The following is a 23837-nucleotide window of genomic DNA, read 5'->3' on the forward strand; positions in this document are numbered from 1 at the left end:
AAGTTGCATGTATGGGTTGTGAGTGCAGGGCTGCAAATATCCCTGTCACCGCCCTGAAACAAAGCATTGATACAGTAGAAAGGAAATTCCCCACTGTGTGGTAGAGTTGTCCAGGGTGGGCATGATGGGCATAGTGATGCTGTGTTGGGTCAGACCTGGGCCGGCTCCACTCGGCTTTCATCTCGTAGGTTGCATCATGTCGATAGTGTTTTATGAGCTAATCCTACACACATCTGTACCGGGATCTCAAACATTCCGACATGCTGGCTCTAGGTTGCTATGAACATTGTCCTCCGTGGGAGGCAGGAACAGACAACGATGGACAGTTGGGTCCACAGAGGAGAACGCCTCATTGCATGTTCTACCCAGGTATAAATGCTGCATCATGTTCTAGACAGGGTACATTTCATCAGGTGCTCAACACAGAATACAACATTCCATCATGTGTTCTACCCAGAATACAACATTCCGTCATGTGTTCTACCCAGAATACAAAATTCTGTCATGTGTTCTACCCAGAATACAACATTCAATCCTGTGTTCTACCCAGAATACAAAATTACATCTGGTGTTCCACCCAGAATACAACATTACATCAGGTGTTCTATCCTAATTACAACATTCCATGAACATTGAGAAGTCCAAAGAAACAATTGTACTACCCAGAGCACAACAGTTCTTTTCTAGTCCTACCTACAATACCACACCTAGACAGGTACATTATCCAGAAATCTGTATACAAGTTCAGTTTAGAAATATGATATATACAAAAGATAGTTATAATTATTTTAACAACATAAGTGATATCATACGTCATGTTCACTTTCTGACGTTGGTTATTTTGCATGGGTTGGTGTTTCTGTTAGATAGGTTCAATGTTAACACAGTTTCCTTCCTGGAGAATGATACCTTTAGGAGTCATAGGCATTTGGGGTTATGAAAATATGAATGATTTATCATGGCAGTGACTGATCTCCTTGTGCATAGGTCCTACTGGAAAGGCAATCTAAAGTATAGATTTCTTTTCTACAAATTACCATAAATAATTAATGGTAAGCTCCACACAGTAATGTTGGATGTTGAGACAAGCCACTTCAGAATATGACTAAGGCCATTAGTACTTCACTGTCCGACATTATTATCCGATCTCTATCTCTATAGTGGGGAATATTATATATTTATACACCAGCTAGTAGATAACGTTTATTGCAGTTGAAAAATATAACATTTGCCTGAATGTGACTCATCAACTATTAACATCTGCCACTTCATATTGTCTTGTAATAATTTAACGTTGGTCAGATTCGTGTTAAAATTGTTAATGATTAATAAACAAGTTATAAAAATACCTTTTTTGATTTATGTTTCTGTTTATTTCCTTGCATTGCTCATTTAGTGCCGATTTTGAAATTGGTACAGAGATCTTGAAGCAGATTGACTCAAGACAGTTGGAACAGAAGCATTTCATGAAAGTGTTCGTGTTGAAATGTTCTTTGAATATTCATGCCGTCATAGTTATCAATAGTTTTCAGCTATTTTGAAAATATAATGTTTGTGAAATAAGTTAGTAGTCTGTAAAGTATGATATATCATATTTGTTTTTGAATTGTATAAATGTTTTGGTTTCCTTCACCTAAGTCAAATACATGAATTGGAGTTGCTTACGGCCAGTGTATGGTTTGTTTACTAATATCTACCACAGTCCATGTATCGTTCACTGATTGTGACCGGACTACAGGACAAATCACAGTAATTAATGACATGGGGAAATATTTTGATGTATTGAGTCTGTGTGTCCAATATTACTGATACTCTGCAGTTACTCTATTTTATATATAAAGTATTGCACAACAGAGTTGCCATGTTAATTATGGTTATTGAGATAATGTAAAAATGTGACCAAATACTACACACAGTTTGTAATATATTAAATATTGTACCATAATGTTAAAGCTATAAGATTAATTATGTTCAATGAGATAAAATAAACATTGTGACCAAATAATATTCAAAGACTGGAATATATTATTGTACCATTATGTTAAAGCTATAAGATTAATTATGTTCAATGAGATAATATAAACATTGTGACCAAATAAGTCTGAATATATAAAGTATTGTACCAGAGTGGAAGCTATAAGATTATTAATGTTCAATGAGATGATATAAACATTGTGGCCAAATAATATTCAAAGTCTGAATATATAAAGTATTGCACCAGAGTTGTAGTACAAGATTAATTTTGTTTAGTGAGATGATATAAACATTGTCACAACTACTACTCCCTGCTCATTAGTACTGGAGAAATGTCGCTGTCTTTAATCTACCTGTCTCAAGTAACCGATGGTGTGTGATGCGAAACTAGTGTCATCCAACAGTTTAAAAGTGAACTATTGTCAGGTAGAAGACTACGACCAACTCTTCACCTGTAGAGGGCACAGACACACATAGAACACGCCTCAGCTCTCACCTTTGTTACGAATGCCCACAGATACGTATATCCACAACAAAGTCGTCTCTCTCCAGGTGCTCACCCCTATATATAGGCCTTCACTCATTGCCCCAACACCTGGCTGTGGCCTGCCACACAGGTAACCCTGAGTCTACCATAGACTATCCTGTAGATATGGCTACATGTTACTTTAACTAACATCAACACGACTCCAGTGGTTCTGTCAGTAATCCGGCCTACCACTGTCGGTTCACTCCCTGCACTCACTGGCCAACTCACGGCTGCTACTACTCCACCACTGTCGCTCTCTGACCTGGCCGTGTGATTGGCTGACTGGTGGCGGGAGGTGCGAGCCTCTCTTGGCTCTGTTCCACATCGGTGGGCAGGGGTAGGGCCACTGATCAAGGTAATCACTTCCAATAAACACATTACCTAATTAAAGAAGGCTGGCAATGGGTGGTCAGGCCATGTTGTGTCCAGTGATTGCTGGTGTGTTCCCCGGGTGCCCGGACCAGAAGGGAACAATAGGGGCCCGTGTCCAGACTTACAGTGAGACAAGGGCATCAGATTATGTACAGCTGGTGATCAAGTCAGTCACAAGCGGCTAGTCTACCAATATTGACAGACTTCCCACGGATTACGGCTTCCGAGAGAAAACATCAAAGAAGTGAGGCAGTGGGCTGTCCCTCACCAGGAATATATCTTCCAACTCTTACATAACTTTGTAACTGAAGTAGCTACAAGAAAATCAATATTTTCCCTCAAAACTGAACCCTTTTGCCTTTGATATGAGGTGTTTGATGTGAGAAGGGCTTGACATTATACCGGTTAAACATAGGCAGTAACATGTTGCTGTATCTCACATAAATAACAGTTGTCACATGGAATCAGAAATTGTATTTTTGTCCATGAACCGATATAATCACACAATTAAGAATTAATAGCCCAATTTTTTTAATGTCATCAAAATTTGTAACTAAAGATTTTAAACTATACCAATTAATTTTTCCCCAAACAACATGTGAAGTTGTTGCTTTTCAAGAAGATTTAGGGGACAAAACACATGAGTACTAAAATTATACTTTATACACCGACCAGGAGATAACACCCAAGAGTGTTATCTAACCCTGATAACATACCTGCGCCACCCGTATTCGCAACGGGGTATCTGAGCCAAGTAAATCTACCTAAAGCCCTTGTGTCGGTCTCATCAAAGTTGCATACAGCAAATAGTATGTCTTACAGTCATCGTTATACTCAGTATTTCACCCGCAGCCTTGAAGCAGCTTGTTGGTATTTTGTTTCACGTCAAAGAGTCAACACGAAATGTTCCCTTCAAACAGCATGTCTCTATTGTGACATAATCACAGTATCTGTCTATCAACTAGATTTATGAAAGTTGAGAAAAACTTCAATAGCTACTCTACGACTTTGATGTGTTGTTGTATTGTTCTCTTCATATTTACCTTTATGATAATTTCCATAAAATAGGAGATTATATCTAATATTTATAAAAATGAGCTCAACAATCAAACTGTAATTACCATAATATTCTTGCATAATTTATTCCAGAGTTATATTATATTGGTAAGTAATGAAGTGTTCTTTGAGTTTGGCACTGATAAGAGCTGTAAGTGTGAGTTAAGTGGCTACCTGTGTGTACCAGATGATGCTATCACTGAAAGGTGCAAGTAGTATTATCGACATCAAAAGAAATCAATGTTCAAATAGGTCAAACATTGACCAATGTAAATCAATAATACCTTACCTTACAAGTAGCCAAGGACATGACTGGGTTTATGGCAATACTGGGAGGAATTACTCTTGTGTAGAGAAGGAGCCAAGTCCGAGAGGAGAGATATCGGACACAACCACAGAGACTGGTATCAATCCAGGCTTAGATACTGAACAAACTTATATCCTGAGAGTCTAGCTACTAATGGGTGGAATGAAAGTGCTAAATGAATTTATATACATGTGATTCCTGTCTGATGTAGACCTCGTTTAGCTAATTAACCAGTAATTAGTCACACAGCAGGCTTCTTTGATCTGGTTGAGTGTTTGTCCTAGTGTTTAATCCCTCGTTGTTGTAGAGGAAACATGACACCGGTTGAAAGGTTATGGTGGATGGAGGTCCGTATGTTGACATAGGGCACCTTCGTATGTCTACATCGGTGTCACAGGGGGACAGGATTGGGGGACGTGTTCTCATCGTCGTCAACTACAACAATCACATCACCAACATTCACGCCATCGCAGACTACTTTGATGTAGTTATGGGATTAAAGAAGCAATAAAGATGTATATGCTTTCCTTTATTTCTTTCCACGTAAGAAATAATCAGAGATTAAATTTAGTGATTTGATAAATAACTTGAGTTGGCCATACAAAGCTTGCAGTAAAGAGAATAGTACTCTCTTAAAGTGATGCTTGTTTGTGTGTTTGGGCAACTGAGACGTTTATTGAATCAGTAAAATTGAATCCAGTTCAATCAGTATAATAATTTGTATGTTTTCTGAAATGTTTCAAGTGTTTGTTGTGTAATGAGCTACAATATAACCCATGTCATGTTGCGGAGATGCGAGCACTGATCGACTGTGGATGGTACAAAGGATGACCTCTTGCTCAACTGAGCATGCTGTAAATATGATTGAATATAACTCTACATCAAGATGAAAATCAACCGGAATGTTTTTGTGAGAGATTAGTGAGTTGAGTAGTCTATCAGTGAACTGTTGTGGGATCCAGCAGAGTTGATGTACTTGCCCTGTGTGGCAGACACAATGACGGAATAGTTATGTAATAAACTGGCTGTGTCGTTAGATCAATAGAGCATCACGCTAGATCAATAGAGCATCACGACAGCTTCTCAGCCTGTCACTACTGATGATTTGTACTCAAACATCACCATGACACCTGCAGACTTACTTTAAGTCTGAAAGATCCTACATGTTTTATTGTATTTTAATATGTAACAGAAAAGAGTCCAAAGAATATCTTACTTTTCAGAAACAGAAAAAATCTAGTCTTACCACAGACCAATCCGTGGTCTTTCTAAATGTTTTTAGACTTCAGTTTAGGATACTTTGATATTTTTGTCTCAGGGTATGAATGAGAGATTTAAGGACACCTGTAGAAAATATATTGTATTGGTTTTAGACTTGAATTGGATGTTTGGAAAGGAAAAATGACTTTGTATTCTTGAGATATGAGATCAAGTGTTTAAGTTGTTGTGTTTTGTGTTTTGTGTTTTGTGTTTTACACTTCAGTAGGGTAACAGACAAGCCAGGTCGTGTTGTCAGCCAATATTGATTTGTTTAGGGTCTTAGTATCTACCACTTGTACATTGAAGATAACATTGAATGCCAGTAATAGGTTTATGTAACTACAGACATTGTCATATTATATGAGGCAGTTAAAAACCTTCCACCTTTCATGTTGTAAGATTAGACGATTACAAATGGGATTATCTGTAGCATGATAAACTGGAGGAGAAGTGTCATGGAGAACAACTCTTTATTGGTTTGGGTTGGAAATGCTTTTGTGTCGCTAACACTTCTATGAAGCCAAGTGTACAAGCGGTTTGCCATACAGTTTAAATTGTCCTTATATTTGAACAGGCCTCTGAAATGTCATTTACATTTATTGGGATACAGGAGCAAGTGGTGGGGTTTGGCAGCAGAGTAGACTGGTGGCAAATAGTATTTTAAACACCACGAGGAGATGACTAAGCTGATGCAGTAAAGCTTGATAATTAAGAATCATGGTGACAGGTTTATAACCTACGTGGCAATCAATGTGGATTAGGAGGTGGAGCTATTAGTGGAGGATAATAAAGAGATAGTCCACATGAGCAGCAAGATGTTTTTAACTCTAACAACTTGCGGTACATGAGTACAAATATAGAGTTGACATAATAACTTACAGTAAGATGACATCAGACAATTACAAGTCACTTCTAGTGTATCGTGGGGACTTTGCTAGATTTCTAAGGGTTGGAACTTTAAATTGTGAAAACAGTTCCTGGTACTTTGCTCAGTTGGACCATGTGAAGTAGTAATTATTTAAAAGTTTTTTACTTACATCTAAAGAATATTAACAATAATGTGATGAAATTTGTCTCCTATAAATTGTAATACATAGTTTACATGCTCTCTTAGGTCTCTTGGGATACTCAACCATCAACCAGTTTCCATAGGTCATTTTTTGCTAGTTCTAGAATATAATGCTGGTTTTGATATTTCATCAATATAGGTAGTAGTTTTCTCTTTGCTTCTCCACACAGTGGAGAATCTTTTAGGCCTATATTATTAAACCTTGTGAAGTTCTATATTCTGTATAAATTTAGTGGCCATATCAAACCTTTTCTGATCTGATTGATATCTCTTTCAACCAGAAGCAATGTGGGTTTGTTGTCAAGTTAAGTGTAATAATTGGGGTAAGTGTAATGTGTAATGGAATCTGTTTGGTTTCACTGGCTCCTAGGCCCTGGGGATAACACTGTTATAAGCACGTGAACTCAATACTTGACGGTGATCCCAACGTAAGACTTCCATTTCAAGCAGTAGTTCAAATGGGATGAGAGTATGATGAAAATAGTTATCTTATAAAACATTCAGAAAGAAACTTGTCTAATATTCTATCTGTTTTCCCTCATGAAAATACTATTTAAATTTTGGATGATATTGTTTTTGGAAAGAGACTGAATGTAATACTGACTAAAGGCAATAGTTCTAAACTGGTACAAAATTTAGTTTTGCATGCAGTTTTATGTGTAAGACGCTAAGTATCTAAGTGGTGTGACATTGTGGTGATACTGACTGTTTTTTGTGAGTGGGATTTTGGCTCGCTTTTAGCAATACTACAGCAATGTCAAGGCGGAGGACGCAAGACATGGGCTTCACACATTTTACCCTAGTTGGTCATACAGACCCTGAAACAAATATATCCAATACAGCCCATGCAAATCTATAATGTTTGGCAAGTCTAGATTACTGCAGTATCAGGAATGAAGAAAGACTCTGGGCTCCTTTTTATTATATTTTATAATTATAATTTAACAACTGTTTTTTCTGTAAAATATGTTCATTTCAGAGACTAGATGTTATAGTCTAATTATACCCATGTGGGAATTGAAACCAGACTTCAGTGTGACAAGCAAGTGCTTTAACCACTAGACTACCCCACCACCCTTATACTATGTATTTGTGGAAGCCCTACTGTGGGTTTCAGTGACGTATGCAATGTTACATACACAGGGGATGTCAACTAGTGGTGGGAACTTTTGAGAGGAGATCCTACTGATGGCTCTCATTGCTGTGATCATCTGATGAGATAGTGAATTGTAACTATGACATGTAATTATTGCAGTGTCAAGGTGGAGCGAGGGGCACCTGTCTCGGTGACCACTTGCAGCAATACTGATCATGCTGATATAACTGCCATGCCTAACATTCCTTTTGACGAGCACAAGGATGAGCAGATTGAACTATTAGCGGTTGATCTGGTACAGGTGATTCTCTGCCTCCCCCCAGGCTCGTAGTCACATGACTTCCTGCTGTCACAGAGTTGGATGGGCCACCCCGGGGCAATTGTTTGTGAATGACCTCACTCATTAGACATCAGTGTGTTTCATTAGTGGCTGCAGCATCTCGTTATTGTCTCCATGTTACAATAGAGGATTATCTCTCTGTCACAACAGACAATTACCTGTGTCTGTTCCGGTCATAAGTCACCAGGGTCAATATTATAAGATCATTTTGCTGGAATGTTTATAAAAATATGTTGTCAAGAAATGACATGTTGCCTTTCTAGAGTATATTGATTAATGATTATGTCTTTATCTTTGACATGCCTAATTGATTTTATCCCCGGTGACATTCCAGATGTGAGTAGTGGTATATTTTTTAGGAATACTCACGTTAGTTCTGCAGGATAGTTCTTCTGCACGTTATTCTATAAGAACTACTCATACAGGAACATGGTTCGCCCCCCACCCTCTCTTGGCATACATTCCAATTCTCAAAATTTCAAAATTACTATATAAGCATCCCCTAAAACCCCCCTCCTGGGTTGCAAAAATCACTTTTTCCCCTTTCGGAAACACATTAAATGGCCTGGCCGGGCCCGTGTGCGACATACGCTTACAGTCGGAAAGCACACGTTAAATCTCTAATAGAAGTAAGTAACATGGTACTGGGTTTATAATATCTTAAGCTTTCAAAACATTTGAGGCTGTTAACAGCATTGAACTTTGTAATGATATAACAAATAATTTTACTTTCCTTTTTTTAAACTGATATCTTTTCATTAATAAGTAGTTCTTGCAGTTTAAAGAAGTTCCTGTGGTCACCACTATGAAGACCCGCTACACTACTACTTTGTTGCAATTATGATCAAATTAGAAGCAATTCATTGTCTTACATAAACGGGTATGATATTAATAAAGTACTTTACGGATGTGAAGGCCAATCATCTGAAGCAAATAAAGAAATTCTTCTATCTGTCCATACTAGCATCATAAAGCTGGTAGATATAAACTTATATAATACCCCAAACCCTCACATATCATATATAGGTATCTTGTGTACATTATGTAGTACTTCATATTACGTATAATCCCATCATTCTGACTATCAAAACCAGACACTGCTGATCATGCTTGACAACTGACCACCAAGGTATTTTTGTGTGTAAGTATTATGTATACACCTTACCTATCTTTGCTACCTGATTTCTATGTAGGGAGAGGTATTAAACTAAGTGCTGTCTTGCTTACCGATTCTAATTTTCAGTTGAAATAAAAACAATTTTAAACTAAACTAAACTTGTCCATGAAAACATTTCTTAATGATAATTGTAATTTATCTAGACTTGGTTTAGTATGATCCAGACATACCTAGGCTTTTAGTAAAATTAATTTGAAAAATATATGAATTCCACAGTAATGACACAGGACTATTCAAGAAGTTGGGTGTGATCAGAATTATGATTTTTTAAAACATTTCAGTATTTAAAGATGGACATTGAAACATTACCACGTTGAGTGGTACTCATCTCCACTGTGCATATTTTTTGTGAGAAAGGTAAAGTTTCTCCAGCTGCCTTCCTCTTCTGGTAAAAAGTGGTTACAGGTTTGAAAATTTGCAAAAGGATATGATACCTTTAAAGGTTCGAATAAATATCGTTCCACCCCAAAATGAGATTTAATAGAATTTTAAAATCTACCTGTTTACAGTTGGGTTAATGTGACAGTCTGAGTACCTGTTGGTTTGTATGACAAGTGGTTCTATGTGCACACATTGTACACCTTTCCCACGACACACACTCCTTTGTGTGAACCTTCCGTCATATTTGCACTCTTTCCCTCTGTAAGTCTAGGATTTCACTTGTGTGAAATTACATCTCATTATTTTATATTAATGGCAATGGTAGTTTATGATCCTAAACGTTTCCCTGACATATCAAGTGTTTTGACACTCCGCCCAGGTGAGCTTCTCGCCAGCAATATGTCCGCGCGCCCGTGAATGGCTGTTATTCCATAATTTGTCCGGTGTCTTTGTCCCAGGGCATCCACAGTTTCACAGAAAAGATTTATGTCTTTCAGGAAGGTTAAAGACGGCCTGTAATTTCTGAGTTTATTGGGGAGCTAACAGGCCATGGATTATTTGTCATACTTAAGACATTGCTGTACACCATAGTTAGATCTGTCCATACCACAATAGACACGGAAAACATTAGGGGTGTCATGAAACACAAGTTGCCATTATGGAAGTTGAGTCAGTAAAGGGTGATTTAACTTAGTGCATAGTGCCAAGATGATGGTTGTTTAATGTGGAATTGATTCGGTTGGAGTAGCGGGGTGGAAGCGCCATCTATCTGACGGACGTGTGCTGGTGAGGCTATGACATCACATCGACATAGGTCGGCAGTCATGTGGAAGCCTGTTCAGATTGTCACTCTCTGCGCAATGAGGCAATGGCTGGTAGCCCAGTGGTTAAAGCCCATGCTGGGTTGAATCTCAACATGGTGCACTGTAGGAAGTTAGTCCCCAGCTGTTATATTCCTGAAATATTGCTAAAAATTACTTCAAACTCAACCGACACATTCAATTAGGCAGGGCGGATACACTCACACAAAAGTTAATGGCCTACTTGGGATCCCTTTAATATTTCCATGTTCTCTTATCTCCATGCGTATCACCGACTATGAATATCAACACACAGGGAGACCTACCAGATATCACCAAAGTTTAATTACTAAAAATCATAAAAAAATGCCTGAAATGTAATGTTTTGATGAAGATAAATTTAGAACTAGAAATTACACGAAACCAACAGTAGTATTTGAAGACATACATCAATTTACATGAGGTTAAAAGGTTAAAATGAACCGTGGTAAAAATTAATCTAATTTGTTTGAGTAAGAAGAATAGTGGCTACTGTAGCGTGTGAAATAGATGTGAAAAGAACTAAACCAGTTTCATCATAGAGTCTAGTGTAGAGGAATTAGTTTGTGCCCATTAGAAAGATATGACCTGATTAGTTTGATTCTCAGAACAGGTTTCCAGTTGAAATCTAGAATGAAGTCCACTCAGTAGCATGAGTTCATTTCGGAAATTATTTGCAGCTGAAAACCGTGCGGCAGTCCAATGTTAATTTGATTATACCTGAGAAAATTGTTTTGAAAATTATTAAGAATGTAGAAATATTTTCCATTGATGGGGTAACTTGAAAAATTGATGTTTGACATGCCAACTGTCAACGGAAGCCCAAAATAAGGAAGTAAAATTGTGAAGAATTACACCAATTAAATAATAAATATATGTGTCTCCAGAAATATCGTCCAGTAGAGAAAACAAGGAATATTTGGCTTCAGTGATTTCAAGTATCTCTGGTAAACCACCCTTGCACAACAGCAGAAAGCCAACTACCAATCCCTTCACTTGGGAGCTGCATAGACAGGATTGGGCGGAACTAGAAGCATTTTACTTTTTTCAAATCAAACACTTCGCATCACCACAATGCAAACAAAGTGGAAGATCTTTGAGAAAAACATGCATCAAATCTATCTGAGAGCAAGGAGTTGACAAGATTGAACCACGATGACAACACCTTTGATCAGATGTGCACAAACTTCCACCACCATTTTTTGTGTTTTCTATTTCTCGGAAATTGCCCTCCAATGTTGCTATGTTATTTGCCGCCACAAGGCCGCAGCTTCGTTGTCGAAGCAACATCGTCCACTGTGTTCTGGGAGCAGCGTGAGGTAACCTTGATCAACACCAAACTAACCTGAGCACCAGGACAATTCTAAACACGAAGCTGGGCCACACCACTATCAAAACAGGAGGAACTCGGATCCTCCTCAAGGACTCGATATTTCTTTTTCAAAATGTAGCCTTTCAAGTTTTCTTCAGGTGTCACCTTGAAAGCATTTCATCTCTAACACAGTCATCTTTAATGTCATCATTGTCAGGCAAATGCACATAAGATTACAACCTGATTCTATTCAAGTTAAGTGGATGACGGTAAATTCCTTTGTTTGAAATACACTTTAAATACCACAGAGGTTTAGTACCACAAGTGATTAAATACCAGTAAAACTGGATTTTTATTAGATTTTATATTTTAAAGAATATTGACTCGTCCAGTCTTTAGGGTAATTGCCTCAATAAAATAAATCTTTAAATTTAGATTTGCATATCATATGCATGTAACTAAATATAGCCTTTAAAAGTTGTCAATTGAAAGATACAATCGGTCGGACAATGCTGACGAGTTACAGAGATTATATGGTCAACCAACTGTGAACTGCGATGATTGAGAGAGAAGTGAAACAGTGTTCCACCCACAATGCAGTATCAGGTACCCCTAACGATGGACTGTGACACGGCCATGGGAGGGAGCCCTTTGTGGAGCTTGTGGAAGGGAAGGGGCTATTGTACAGCAGGGATTCCACACATGGTGGCGAGACAGGGGCTGTAAGGGGTCAACGGGTCCAACATTTAAAACACAATAGCCACGGTTACCACTGTCAGATTATCCGCAGCCTCCAATCACGGCTTATTGTGCGGAAAATCACATATTTATTGATACTGATAGACTTGTTATGTGTTTGTGAGCCAGCTGATTGCCATGACTGTGGACTTGCCCCGGCTCTATCGGTTGATGAATAAAGGCCCCCCAGGATACAACAGTGATAGGAACAAGTCCATATCTTACTTACTATTGTGACATACGCTACTAGACACTTCAGTTTCCACAGATACCCAGTCCCTTCTACAGGCAAGACAGTTAATTTGTTTGTAGTCAGGACAAATACTTAAACATGTACACACACTCGGTTATAATTTCAGCTATAATAAAGCTGGTGTCAGGAATGTGCCTGGTATTTCATCTAGCCGTCGATCAGCCGTTATTGAGCATGAACACGCAGGTAGATTTTCTACAGCAAGTGATTTCCGACTCGGTGACAAGTCTTGTTTCCCCTTTGTCAATATTCTCTGTCTCCCCATGACAATATTCTCAATTGTCGGGTTGGTACTTACGTGTAATGAATGTATCCTCACTGACAGGTGTATCCCACAATCCACTGCATGTGTATCACATGTACCCCGACTGACCGTGAGCACATACCTGTACTGTGGACGTCTGCTCAGCCTGTAGAGCTCAGCCTGTGGTGCGAGTAACTGGCGAGGCAGCAAGAGCGAGCAAGCAAGCGATCAGCTCCCTCGTGACTCTGTTGTTACCTGTGCCCCGTTAAGGTACGGCCTCACTGGAGAACCCGCAGAGCCCTGAAGACGACAGACGGTAGCGATTTGACTTGACCTATATCGAGACCAGCTCAATGTCTCAAAACATATTGTGTGTTTTCCTTTCTCAGGAAAAATTCAACAGAATCTAAAAAGACCTAGCCCTGCGTAAGAAAGTGGGTGAAAGGGCACAACAGAATTGCTTCTTTATTGAACAGGTGAAATCGGTTGCTACTGTAACAATATGACGGATTACAGTCTTGTGAATGAACCCTCTCGTGCTACTTGTTGCCTGGTGAAATCAACTTGCCCAGAAATAAGTCCCTTTTTTTTCTAAATTTGTAATTCTTTTGTACGTTTATGATCAATAATGATATTTCACTGTTGATTAAGTGATCTTTGTGAGGCAGCGAAGGGCTGCATTTTGTACACATTTAGCTATGCTTCAGGCAACATTTCAGATGTTTTATATCGTGCATTAAAGAGGGCACTGGGTAATAAAATTGATATACGCATGCACATAAGGCAAGATGTTTGTGAAGAATGTCCGTGGATTAGTGTCACGGCCAGCTTGGCTGATCTCCCTCTCGACAGGCTTCAGTGGGTATTTTGATGACGTGAGATCTACATTTCATGGATTGACATAAAAGAGCTATAAACTGTATGGCAGTGATATACACCATTTTCACATTATGAAAAGAAAAAATCTGTATGATTATGTAAATTTTGACTCCAATGGTGAGGATTATAAACTTATATATTGAGGAATGTGTCAGGTCAGCCTATCATGTGAGGAGGATTTGCATAAACATCTGAGAAAGTAAATCCTAATTTATCTCGTGCTGTTTGCACATATTTTCATCCTTGTATAATGAATAATGGATCTGAATAACACAGTAGATCCTGCTTCTTAGTCACAAGCTGCAAAGCGAGTCTGGAGGAGTTAATGTTTTTATTCAACCTATCAGAGCTTTCATAGTTGCATTACCAGGAATACATAGTATATATTTTTTTATGTTTTCCCAATTTGAAACATTAATTTTTGTTATTATTATTATTTTTATTTTTGTATCATCATCCTCATCATCCTCATCATCATCATCATCATCATCATTATTATTATTATTATTATTATTATTATTATATCATCAGCGTCAGCATTATTATTTTCATTATTGTTATTATCATCATTATCATAATTATCAGCATTCCTATAATGATTATTATGGGGATGCAGGAGGAGCTGCAGCTTGTTTATTCATGTGGCAGTGCTTTTTATTCCCCAGTGGAGCCTCTCATGATGCGCGATGAACATGACAAGGTGACATCATCTTACATATTACATGACAGCCGGGCATGCGTTATGATAGTTTTATCACCTGCAAGACAGTTTTAATTGTTGGTATATGGTCTGTCATAACCTCTAAATAATCGTAGCCTTCGCGAACTGCAGATGATTTACAGCGTGATGGTGTTGGAGAAAACGATTTGCTCACTTGTGATGGTCCTGCTATGAACTTGTCATGTACAAAAACCAACAAGATGTACACATTCTCTCACAGGACATTGTACAGGATCTGCTGTGAGAGATGTGTTCCTGTGCTGAGGATTAGACTGATCATTCAACACATGTTTCAGCTTGCTAGGGGCTATATGTATATGTAAGTCTACAATGTGTCAAAAGAGATGATTGTTGAGGTTCAGGAACCATATTTACACGAGGAAGTCCTCTACCCAGGCTATGTGCTCAGAAGATGTAGCTAAGGTATAGATAGTACACACATGGTCAAGTGTTCATACCATAGTTACATTGCCTATTGGAGGTGTATAAAATCCTTTTAACCAATTTTTAGCCACAATGTACTTGATCCTGCCAGAAGTCTATAACTTGCAAGTGTAAGAAAGACAATAAACTATTTGTGAACATGTCTGATACTTTTCATACCAATATTCCCAATTTTGATATTTGACATTTCCAGTGTCAGACTGGACCCTTATCCTTCGTGGGTGATATTTCCCTAAAGTTTGAATCTATAAACTAAAAATAAAATGGGAAATATTACGTTCAGATGACAGTAAATGTCTTTTATTATTATATTTGAAAATATTTGCTTTTATTTCTTTTTCATGAATGTATGGACGATGAAATGATGGACTGAATGATAACCAACACTGTTCCTATAATGTCCAGATATCTTCAGTTACAGCCTCCACGTGCCACCCGGTCTCTATGATGGGGTCAAGTGTTGAATGATGTATGTGTGTGTGTGGAATGTAACTACTGCTCCCCCCACAACTAGCTACCATCATGAAGTATCTTCGGACAGTTTGTCATAAACACAGACAAATTACTGTTTTTTAGGGGGTGATGAATGTACGGACATGTAAGCAGAGAGCCAGGCCATCAATCAATCTTCTAAAATACAAACATTTCTGCTAAAGAAGCCAGCACATCCAAGTGTTTGTCTTGGGGGAGGAGGGGGTAGGGGTGCTGGAAGTTCATGTGAGACTTTTTTTCCAGCTGTAGGTTAGTTGGCTGCACGTTATTCTGAATTATGGATGAACAGAAAGACTACTTTGACTGCATGTGGCTAATATGCTCAAATACCCATCACAGCTCAAATACCGTTCAAAGCTCAAATACCCATCACAGCTTGAACACCCATCACAGCTTGAACACCCATCGCAGCTCAAATACCCATCACAGCTTGAACACCCATCACAACTCAAATACCCATCACCGCTTGAACACCCATCGCAGCTCAAATACCCATCACAGCTTGAACACCCATCACAGCTTGAACACCAATCGCAGCTTGAACACCCATCACAGCTCAAATACCCGTCACAGCTTGAACACCCATCACAGCTTGAACACCAATCACAGCTTGAACACCCATCGCAGCTCAAATACCAATCACAGCTTGAACTCCCATCACAGCTTGAACACCCATCACAGCTCAAATACCCATCACAGCTTGAACACCAAACACAGCTTGAACACCAATCGCAGCTCAAATACCCATCACAGCTCAAATACCCATCTCAGCTTGAACACCCATCTCAGCTTGAACACCCATCACAGCTTGAACACCCATCACAGCTCAAATACCCATCTCAGCTTGAACACCCATCACAGCTTGAACACACATCACAGCTTGAACACCAATCACAGCTTGAACACCCATCACAGCTCAAATACCCATCACAGCTTGAACACCCATCACAGCTTGAACACCTATCACAGCACAAATACCCACCACATTTAAAATACCCACCACATTTCAAATACCCATCACAAATCAAATACCCACCACATTTCAAATACACACCACATTTCAAATACCCATCACAAATCAAATACCCACCACATTTCAAATACCCATCACAAATACCCATCACAAATCAAATACACATCACAACTCAAATACCCATCACAGTTCAAATACACATCACAAATCAAATACACATCACAAATCAAATACCCATTACAACTCCAATACCCATTACAAATCAAATACCCACCACATTTCAAATACCCATCACAAATCAAATACCCATCACAAATCAAATACACATCACAACTCAAATACACATCACAGTTCAAATACACATCACAAATCAAATACACATCACAAATCAAATACACATCACAAATCAAATACACATCACAAATCAAATACCCATCACAAATCAAATACACATCACAACTCAAATACACATCACAGTTCAAATACACATCACAAATCAAATACACATCACAAATCAAATACACATCACAAATCAAATACACATCACAACTCAAATACTCATCACAAATCAAATACCCACCACATTTCAAATACCCATCACAAATCAAATACCCATCACAAATCAAATACCCTTTACTTCTCCAATACCCATTACAAATCAAATACCCACTACATTTCAAATACCCATCACAAATCAAATACCCATCACAAATCAAATACCAACCACATTTCAAATACCCATCACAAATCAAATACACATCACATTTCAAATACCAATCACAAATCAAATACCCACCACATTTCAAATACCCATCATAAATCAAATACCCATCACAACTAAAATCCCATCACAACTAAAATACCCATCACAACTAAAATCCCATCACAACTCAAATACCCATCAAAAATCAAATACCCATCACAGTTCAAATACCCATCAAAAATCAAAAACCCATCACAGTTCAAATACCCATCACAACTCAAATACCCATCACAAATCAAATACCCATCACAAATCAAATACCCATCACAAATCAAATACCCATCACAAATCAAATACCCATCACAGTTGCTTACAAGCCTCTGAGACTAGTCAGCACTCACTTTCACCCAGGTGGTCAGGCTTGCTGACTTGGTTGATGCATGTCATCGTATTCCAATTGCGTGGATAGATGCTCATGATGTCAATCACTGAATTGTCTGGTCCAGGCTCGATTATTTACAGACCACTGCCATATAGGTGGAACATTGCTGAGTGCAGTGTTAAACAACAAAGAAAGAAACAAACAAACTTAACTTGTGTTTAACAAAGCCCAGAGTGTAATCCTTTTATTGAAATCTGTTCGACAAGTAATATCCTTCAACATGGTTTTATAAGTAGATGTCTGTCAATATTTGTGCCTGTATGTACAGTGAGTGCAATCTGTCATCAACTCCACAAGTGATCTCCCGACTGATGTAACAATGAGATGTAAGTATGTAAGTAGGTGTCGACTGTCTGGCCCCGCCGGAGGCAGGTGCAGGTATGTTGGCTATGTGCAGGCCGAGCCCCTCACCTCAGGGGGCTGTCATCACTCACGCTGCAAGTCTCGTGTGAACCGTCATTAACAGTCTCCGAGGATGGGGTGCTTCTTGTGTAACAGTCAAGTGTGTGGGAATAGGCCGTGCTGGACAGGTATAGGGCATGCTGGGCAGGTATAGGCTGTGCTGGGCAGGTATAGGCCATGCTGGACAGGTATAGGCTGTGCTGGGCAGGTATAGGCCGAGCTGTGCTGGGTGGGTACAGGCCACACTGTGCTGGGCAAGTGTAGGCCGTGCAGTGCTGGGTGGGTATAGGCCGTGCTATGCTGGGCAGGTATAGGCCGTGCTGTGCTGGGTGGGTATAGGCCGTGCAGTGCTGGGTGGGTACAGGCCACACTGTGCTGGGTAAGTGTAGGCCGTTCTGTGCTTGGCAGGTATAGGCCAAGCTGTGCTGTGCTGGGTAAGCGTAGGCCGTTCTGTGCTGGGTGGGTATTATAAGGCCGTGCTGTGCTGGGTGGGTATAGGCCGTGCTGGTTTTATCTGACTTGATTACTTCTGTTTAGGTTTAATATTGAGGACTTTTTCTAGAACAACTTTCACCCACTTTGTCTGATGGTCAAATGGTTTCCCATGTGACTATTGATCATATTTTCTCTCTGGGTAATGGTCAGTGTCGTGCATCTCCTCCTTTGTGAAAAGATGCAGGGCAATGAGAAATCTGAGACGACATCCACAGGTATCTTTATAAACATGATCCCTCGAGTTTAAACCATAATTTATTATTTAGCTTCAATTTCTGACATTTGTATGAAATTTATACGATGTTTAATTTACCATGAGTTAGTTTTTTGCTCAATGTCAATACAAGTTCATTCTATGAATGTAATTGTTCCTGCAATTATTTGTGACAAATTGTTTACGTTATTGATGAAAGGGAAATCAGTGGATTATTTTGAATTGCACACGTTATGGCTGATGTGGATTATGCGAGGTAATTACCCAGGGATTACGTTGGTGTATCTCCTCTAACCATGATTACTCTAATGACATGAAATATATCCCCACTTGAGGGCTGTGGCTGTCGCCCTGGGAAGCAGGGTAGAAGCGGCCAGTCTGGGCCACTGGTAGCGATTAATCAGGAGAGGATTGGCTAACACTGCTCCACTCTCTCAGCCCTGTTTACCTTTAAACCAACAAGCCATGATTACCTGCCTGTGAAATAAAGCCCTGATCATGTGATCATCAGCCTGCAATAAATTAAGTGCGCAAGGTAATTGAATTGTCTACAATGAGTACTGCTGTGAGGCACTAGGACAACCAATTGTATGGGGTCGTAAATCGTGATCTATTGCTCAGATGGCAGTCCAAGAGCCAGCCAAGACCTCCAATCACAGTCGTATGGGCCATGAGACGTTTATTGGTCTCTTTGTACCTCGATCCTGCCAGAGTGGTGGCCAGGACGCGGGAACTGGCGATGGAGACCTATATAGTGGGCAGGAGGTCTGATGGTTACATTATCACTCCAATGCGGTGATGAAGAGCTTGCTAATGAGACGTGTATATTATAGGTTGGTGCTGAGGGTGGACAATGAGCTGGGCTGATGAGGTGGTGGAGGGGGAGGAGTGATGGGTGGTGAAGGGTTTACAACCCTGCTAATGATGATATGTCATTAACTGACAGCCATTACCTCCCTGCAGCTGAGAGCTTCATCCCAAGGATGTTAAATAGTAACCATGGACGCTCATAAAACATGTCTTTCCACTATACCATTGTAAAAATATTGATATCCATTCTGCAAAATCTACCATCAGGCAATATGACTCTACATATCTTTTCTGCAAAGTGACTCAATATATACTCTCTGCAATATGACTATATATATACTCTCTGCAATATGACTCTATATATCTTTTCTTCAATATGACTCTATATACCTTTTCTGCAATATGACCCAATATACACTTTCTGCAATATGACTCTATATATCGTCTCTTCAATGTGAATCAATATATACTCTCTGCAATATGACTCAATATATACTCTCTGCAATGTGACTCTATTTATACTCTCTGCAATATGACTATATATTATACTCTCTGCAATATGACTATATATACTCTCTGCAATATGGCTATATATATACTCTTTGCAATATGACTCTATATATACCTTTTGCAATATGACTCAATATATACTTTCTGCAATATGACTGAATATACACTTTCTGCAATATGACTATATATATCCTTATTTGCAGACTCATCCATATCACATGATTATGAGGTCATTCACTTCAGCACCCCCTACCACCCCTCATCTCCCCTCACCCCTACCTCCCCTTGCCCCTCAACTCCCCTCACCCCTGACATTCAATGCCAACTTGACCCTCCTCCCTGATGTCACAAGGAAGACATGCATAACACACTAATTTCACACTTTCTTCCCTGATTATGTTTGCTTTTAATTCTTGCCATGTTGCTCTAAACGTCCCCTGATTGTTGCCTCTGAAAGAGTCATCTCCTGCTCTGTGTTGGAGAGTAAACACACAATTGTCCCATGCACATCCACCAAATGAATGTTCGCTAACTGCCCGGGGATAGATACAGCATGATGAGAGAGACCCGGCTTCTCCATCCCTGCATTCAACAACAAGGAGACCTCACATAGAAAGGAGGGAGCAAGTTCACAAACCACAGAATCCTTGCTAACACAATTTAATACACGAAAACCTCAAACAGGTTCACTCTGAGACTCCAGCAACAGGCTAAACATTCATCATGCAGGTTTCCCATTGGGACCTTCGCAGTAATCTGCCATATTATACTTGCATCTTTTTGTCAGGATGGTTGTATTGAGAAATGATTTTGTAATGGATGTAATTTTCCGTGTTATTCTATCGGCTCTTTCATTTCACTTTGGTCATTCACTGCTTGAAGGGATATTCCTGACTGGAATCATGTAACATGAGGCATGTGCTGGAAACAGAATATCTGCAGTAGAATAACATCTAGTCCCAGAAATAAAATTATTTTATTTAAAACTATATAACAAGAAAATATAATCCAAATGGAGCCCAGAAGAATGCTTAGAGCTGAGGCAATCTAGACTTGCAAAATCACTCTAGACTTGATTTGGTTTCCTTTGTAGAATGTGGTGGACATAGAATGTCTGTGGGGAGTATAAAAGTCATATGTTATACCATGCTGTGTAGAATTTGGTGGACATAGTGTGTCTGTAGGGGGTATAAAAGTCATATGTTATACCATGCTGTGTAGAATGTGGTGGACATAGAATGTCTGTGGGGAGTATAAAAGTCATATGTTATACCATGCTGTGTAGAATGTGGTGGACATAGTGTGTCTGTAGGGGGTATAAAAGTCATATGTTATACCATGCTGTGTAGAATGTGGTGGACATAGAATGTCTGTGGGGAGTATAAAAGTCATATGTTATACCATGCTGTGTAGAATGTGGTGGACATAGTGTGTCTGTAGGGGGTATAAAAGTCATATGTTATACCATGCTGTGTAGAATGTGGTGGACATAGAATGTCTGTGGGAAGTATAAAAGTCATATGTTATACCATGCTATGTAGAATGTGGTGGACATAGAGTGTCTATAGGAGGTATAAAAGTCATGTTATATATGTTGAACAAACAACAGTGGTGACCAGATTATTGCTATGCATAACTGATACAAAGCTGTAAATCCTGCTAGATGTAATATGTATTTTGTAAAGTGCTAAATGTAACTGAAGTAATATCTGTACAAAACCAGAAAAGATAAGAAATAACATATCCCATGACCAAACTTTTCCTCCAACATTTAACCAGCTTCACCCTGACATTAGTCACAAAGTTTCTCTGCTGATGACAGTCTTGTTGCCAAGGCGTTAGTACCCCGTATTCCCCATGTTATCAGCAAGGGGATGTTATTTGCCGGTGTTATCATCTTGTTCCCATAGTTATCCAGGATGTCAGTGTGGGACACGAGACAGTTATCATAAGAAAGTTATCGCGGACTGACATCACGATGCTAAGGAGTCAGAAGGACTGTTTCAGCCCATAAAAACACAGCAGTGTGTCTGCCTGCAGGCTCCACACAGTGATTGTATCAACACTGTCAGTACATTGTTTATATTCCTGTGCTGCTGGAGCATGTAGCTGCATGTAACACTGTCTCCTCTCAAGGAGCAGGACAGATAACATATCATCATCTATGGAGGCTATTTTTTAAGGGACAGGACATATATTATATGCTTGTAAACCCATGTCTTTACCAGACTGACCGCCTCCGTGGTCTAGTGGTAGAGCGTCTGCCCGGAGAGCGGAAGGTCCGGGGTTCGATCCCCGGCCGCGTCATACCAAAAGACGTTAAAAGATGGTACTTGTTGTTACCCTGTCTGGCGCTCGGCATTAAGGGGCTAAAACAAGGACTGGTCGGCTTGGAGTCAGTATACTGTGTCTGAGTGGGATATTCATGTTAAACTGTGGCATGGTATCTCAGTGAGCTAGCACTATAAATCGGCATCAGTCCGGACTAGTACAAGCAGCCACACAAACAAACACACGTACATGCACGTCGCTATATAAGTGCAATAATCTTGGATGTAAAGTTAAACCCCATTTCACCTCACCTCACCTTTACCAGACTCTGCGGCCAGCGTCCACATGGGTTTAGTATGGCCGATTCCAGATTATTGTCTGTGGTCTGCCAGCGCCTTACCATGCACATGAAATGTTTGGTGAGTGTTTGTGAAGTTTTGTGATTTGACAACAATCTTAGCAATCAATATTCTGGACAGAACTTGCTATTGACTTGCGTGTTATAGAACTTCATATATACCGTCTCCACTCTATACTGAGAATGGTTGATGATGCGGCTAGCCATGCTGATGTGATGGTTTGCTGACTTTGAGCTGACCATTCACCTTGGATGTAGGTTGAAATACAAATGAAAATACAATGTATGTGGCTCATTAGTAATGCTATGTATTGGCTTCAAGTAGTTGGTTGGTTCAGGGAGGGAAATTAATCTTCCGTCTGTTTAGAATGAAACATGTTTTATACTTTAGAATAATAATGTATTTACTTCGGTTCGTGAAGGCTTCCTTCTCAGTGTCAGGTGTGTAGTCCAGGCCACATACTGTGGACACAATGTATTTGATCAATTGCATTAAATGTTTACCTGTTTCTTTTGGTAAACTGGGGAAGTAAGGTAGCCTAGTGGTTAAAGCGTTCACTCGTCACTCAAGTTGTAATACCTGAACCATTAAGAAGGAGGGAACTGTTTTCCCTGGGCATTACATGTACCCCCTCCCCAAGTAGATATCAGAATATGCAGTGATCTGTAGGCCTGGAAGCATCTCATTTCAGTAGCATAACCCAGAATCTGTTCAATATTTCTCAACAGCATCTGAACATTGCTATTGAGTTGTGTCTTTTACTATACAGGGATGTTTATTGTTAGTTTCATGGAATCCAGTTGGACTTGTAATCAACATTGGAAATTGAATCTGAGAAAGATCAATACCATATATTGGAATAACACAAAAGATAAGATGCCAGATCAGCTGACTTTTTGTGTTATTCTGATATAATGATAAGCTAGTCTTTGAATGGCATTTAGAAGTGATACACATAAGGAAGAGAATTTATGGCTGTCAACTTCTTTATTATGAGGAACACATTTCGGAGTATATGCTCACTTCATCAGGTGAAATGATGAAGGAGTGAACATATACTCTGAAATGTGTTCCTCATGATAAAGAAGTTGACATCCATAAATTGTCTTCTTATAAAGATAACCTGCTTTATGTATTAGAAATTTTGTTTTTGTTAAGAGTTATTGTTTGATCAT

At 39.2% G+C, this 23837-nt stretch overlaps 2 protein-coding genes across 6 annotated transcripts in view; one reads left to right on the forward strand and one right to left on the reverse strand.

Annotated features, from left to right (window-relative positions):
• Positions 1-23837, forward strand: part of LOC124142744 (U3 small nucleolar RNA-associated protein 6 homolog) — a 174020-nt gene that overhangs the window by 65461 nt on the left and 84722 nt on the right. The gene's annotated exons all lie outside the window — the stretch shown is intronic.
• The window catches only part of LOC124118947, a 34387-nt gene that overhangs the window by 4513 nt on the left and 6037 nt on the right, over positions 1-23837 (reverse strand). Inside the window, exon 2 of one of the 4 annotated variants that reach the window (XM_046481278.2) lies at positions 13090-13247. The exons of 1 other annotated variant lie outside the window; for it this stretch is intronic. The gene's annotated coding sequence lies outside the window, so the exon portion shown is untranslated. Of the gene's footprint in view, positions 1-2470; positions 2759-13001; positions 13248-23837 lie in introns of those variants that run through there. 2 more of the 4 variants (XM_046481275.2, XM_046481276.2) reach the window with 2 other exon arrangements.

The sequence above is a fragment of the Haliotis rufescens genome, unplaced genomic scaffold (assembly GCF_023055435.1).
Source record: "Haliotis rufescens isolate VD_foot unplaced genomic scaffold, xgHalRufe1.0.p SCAF_20, whole genome shotgun sequence".
Classification (NCBI taxonomy): Eukaryota; Metazoa; Mollusca; class Gastropoda; order Lepetellida; family Haliotidae; genus Haliotis; species Haliotis rufescens.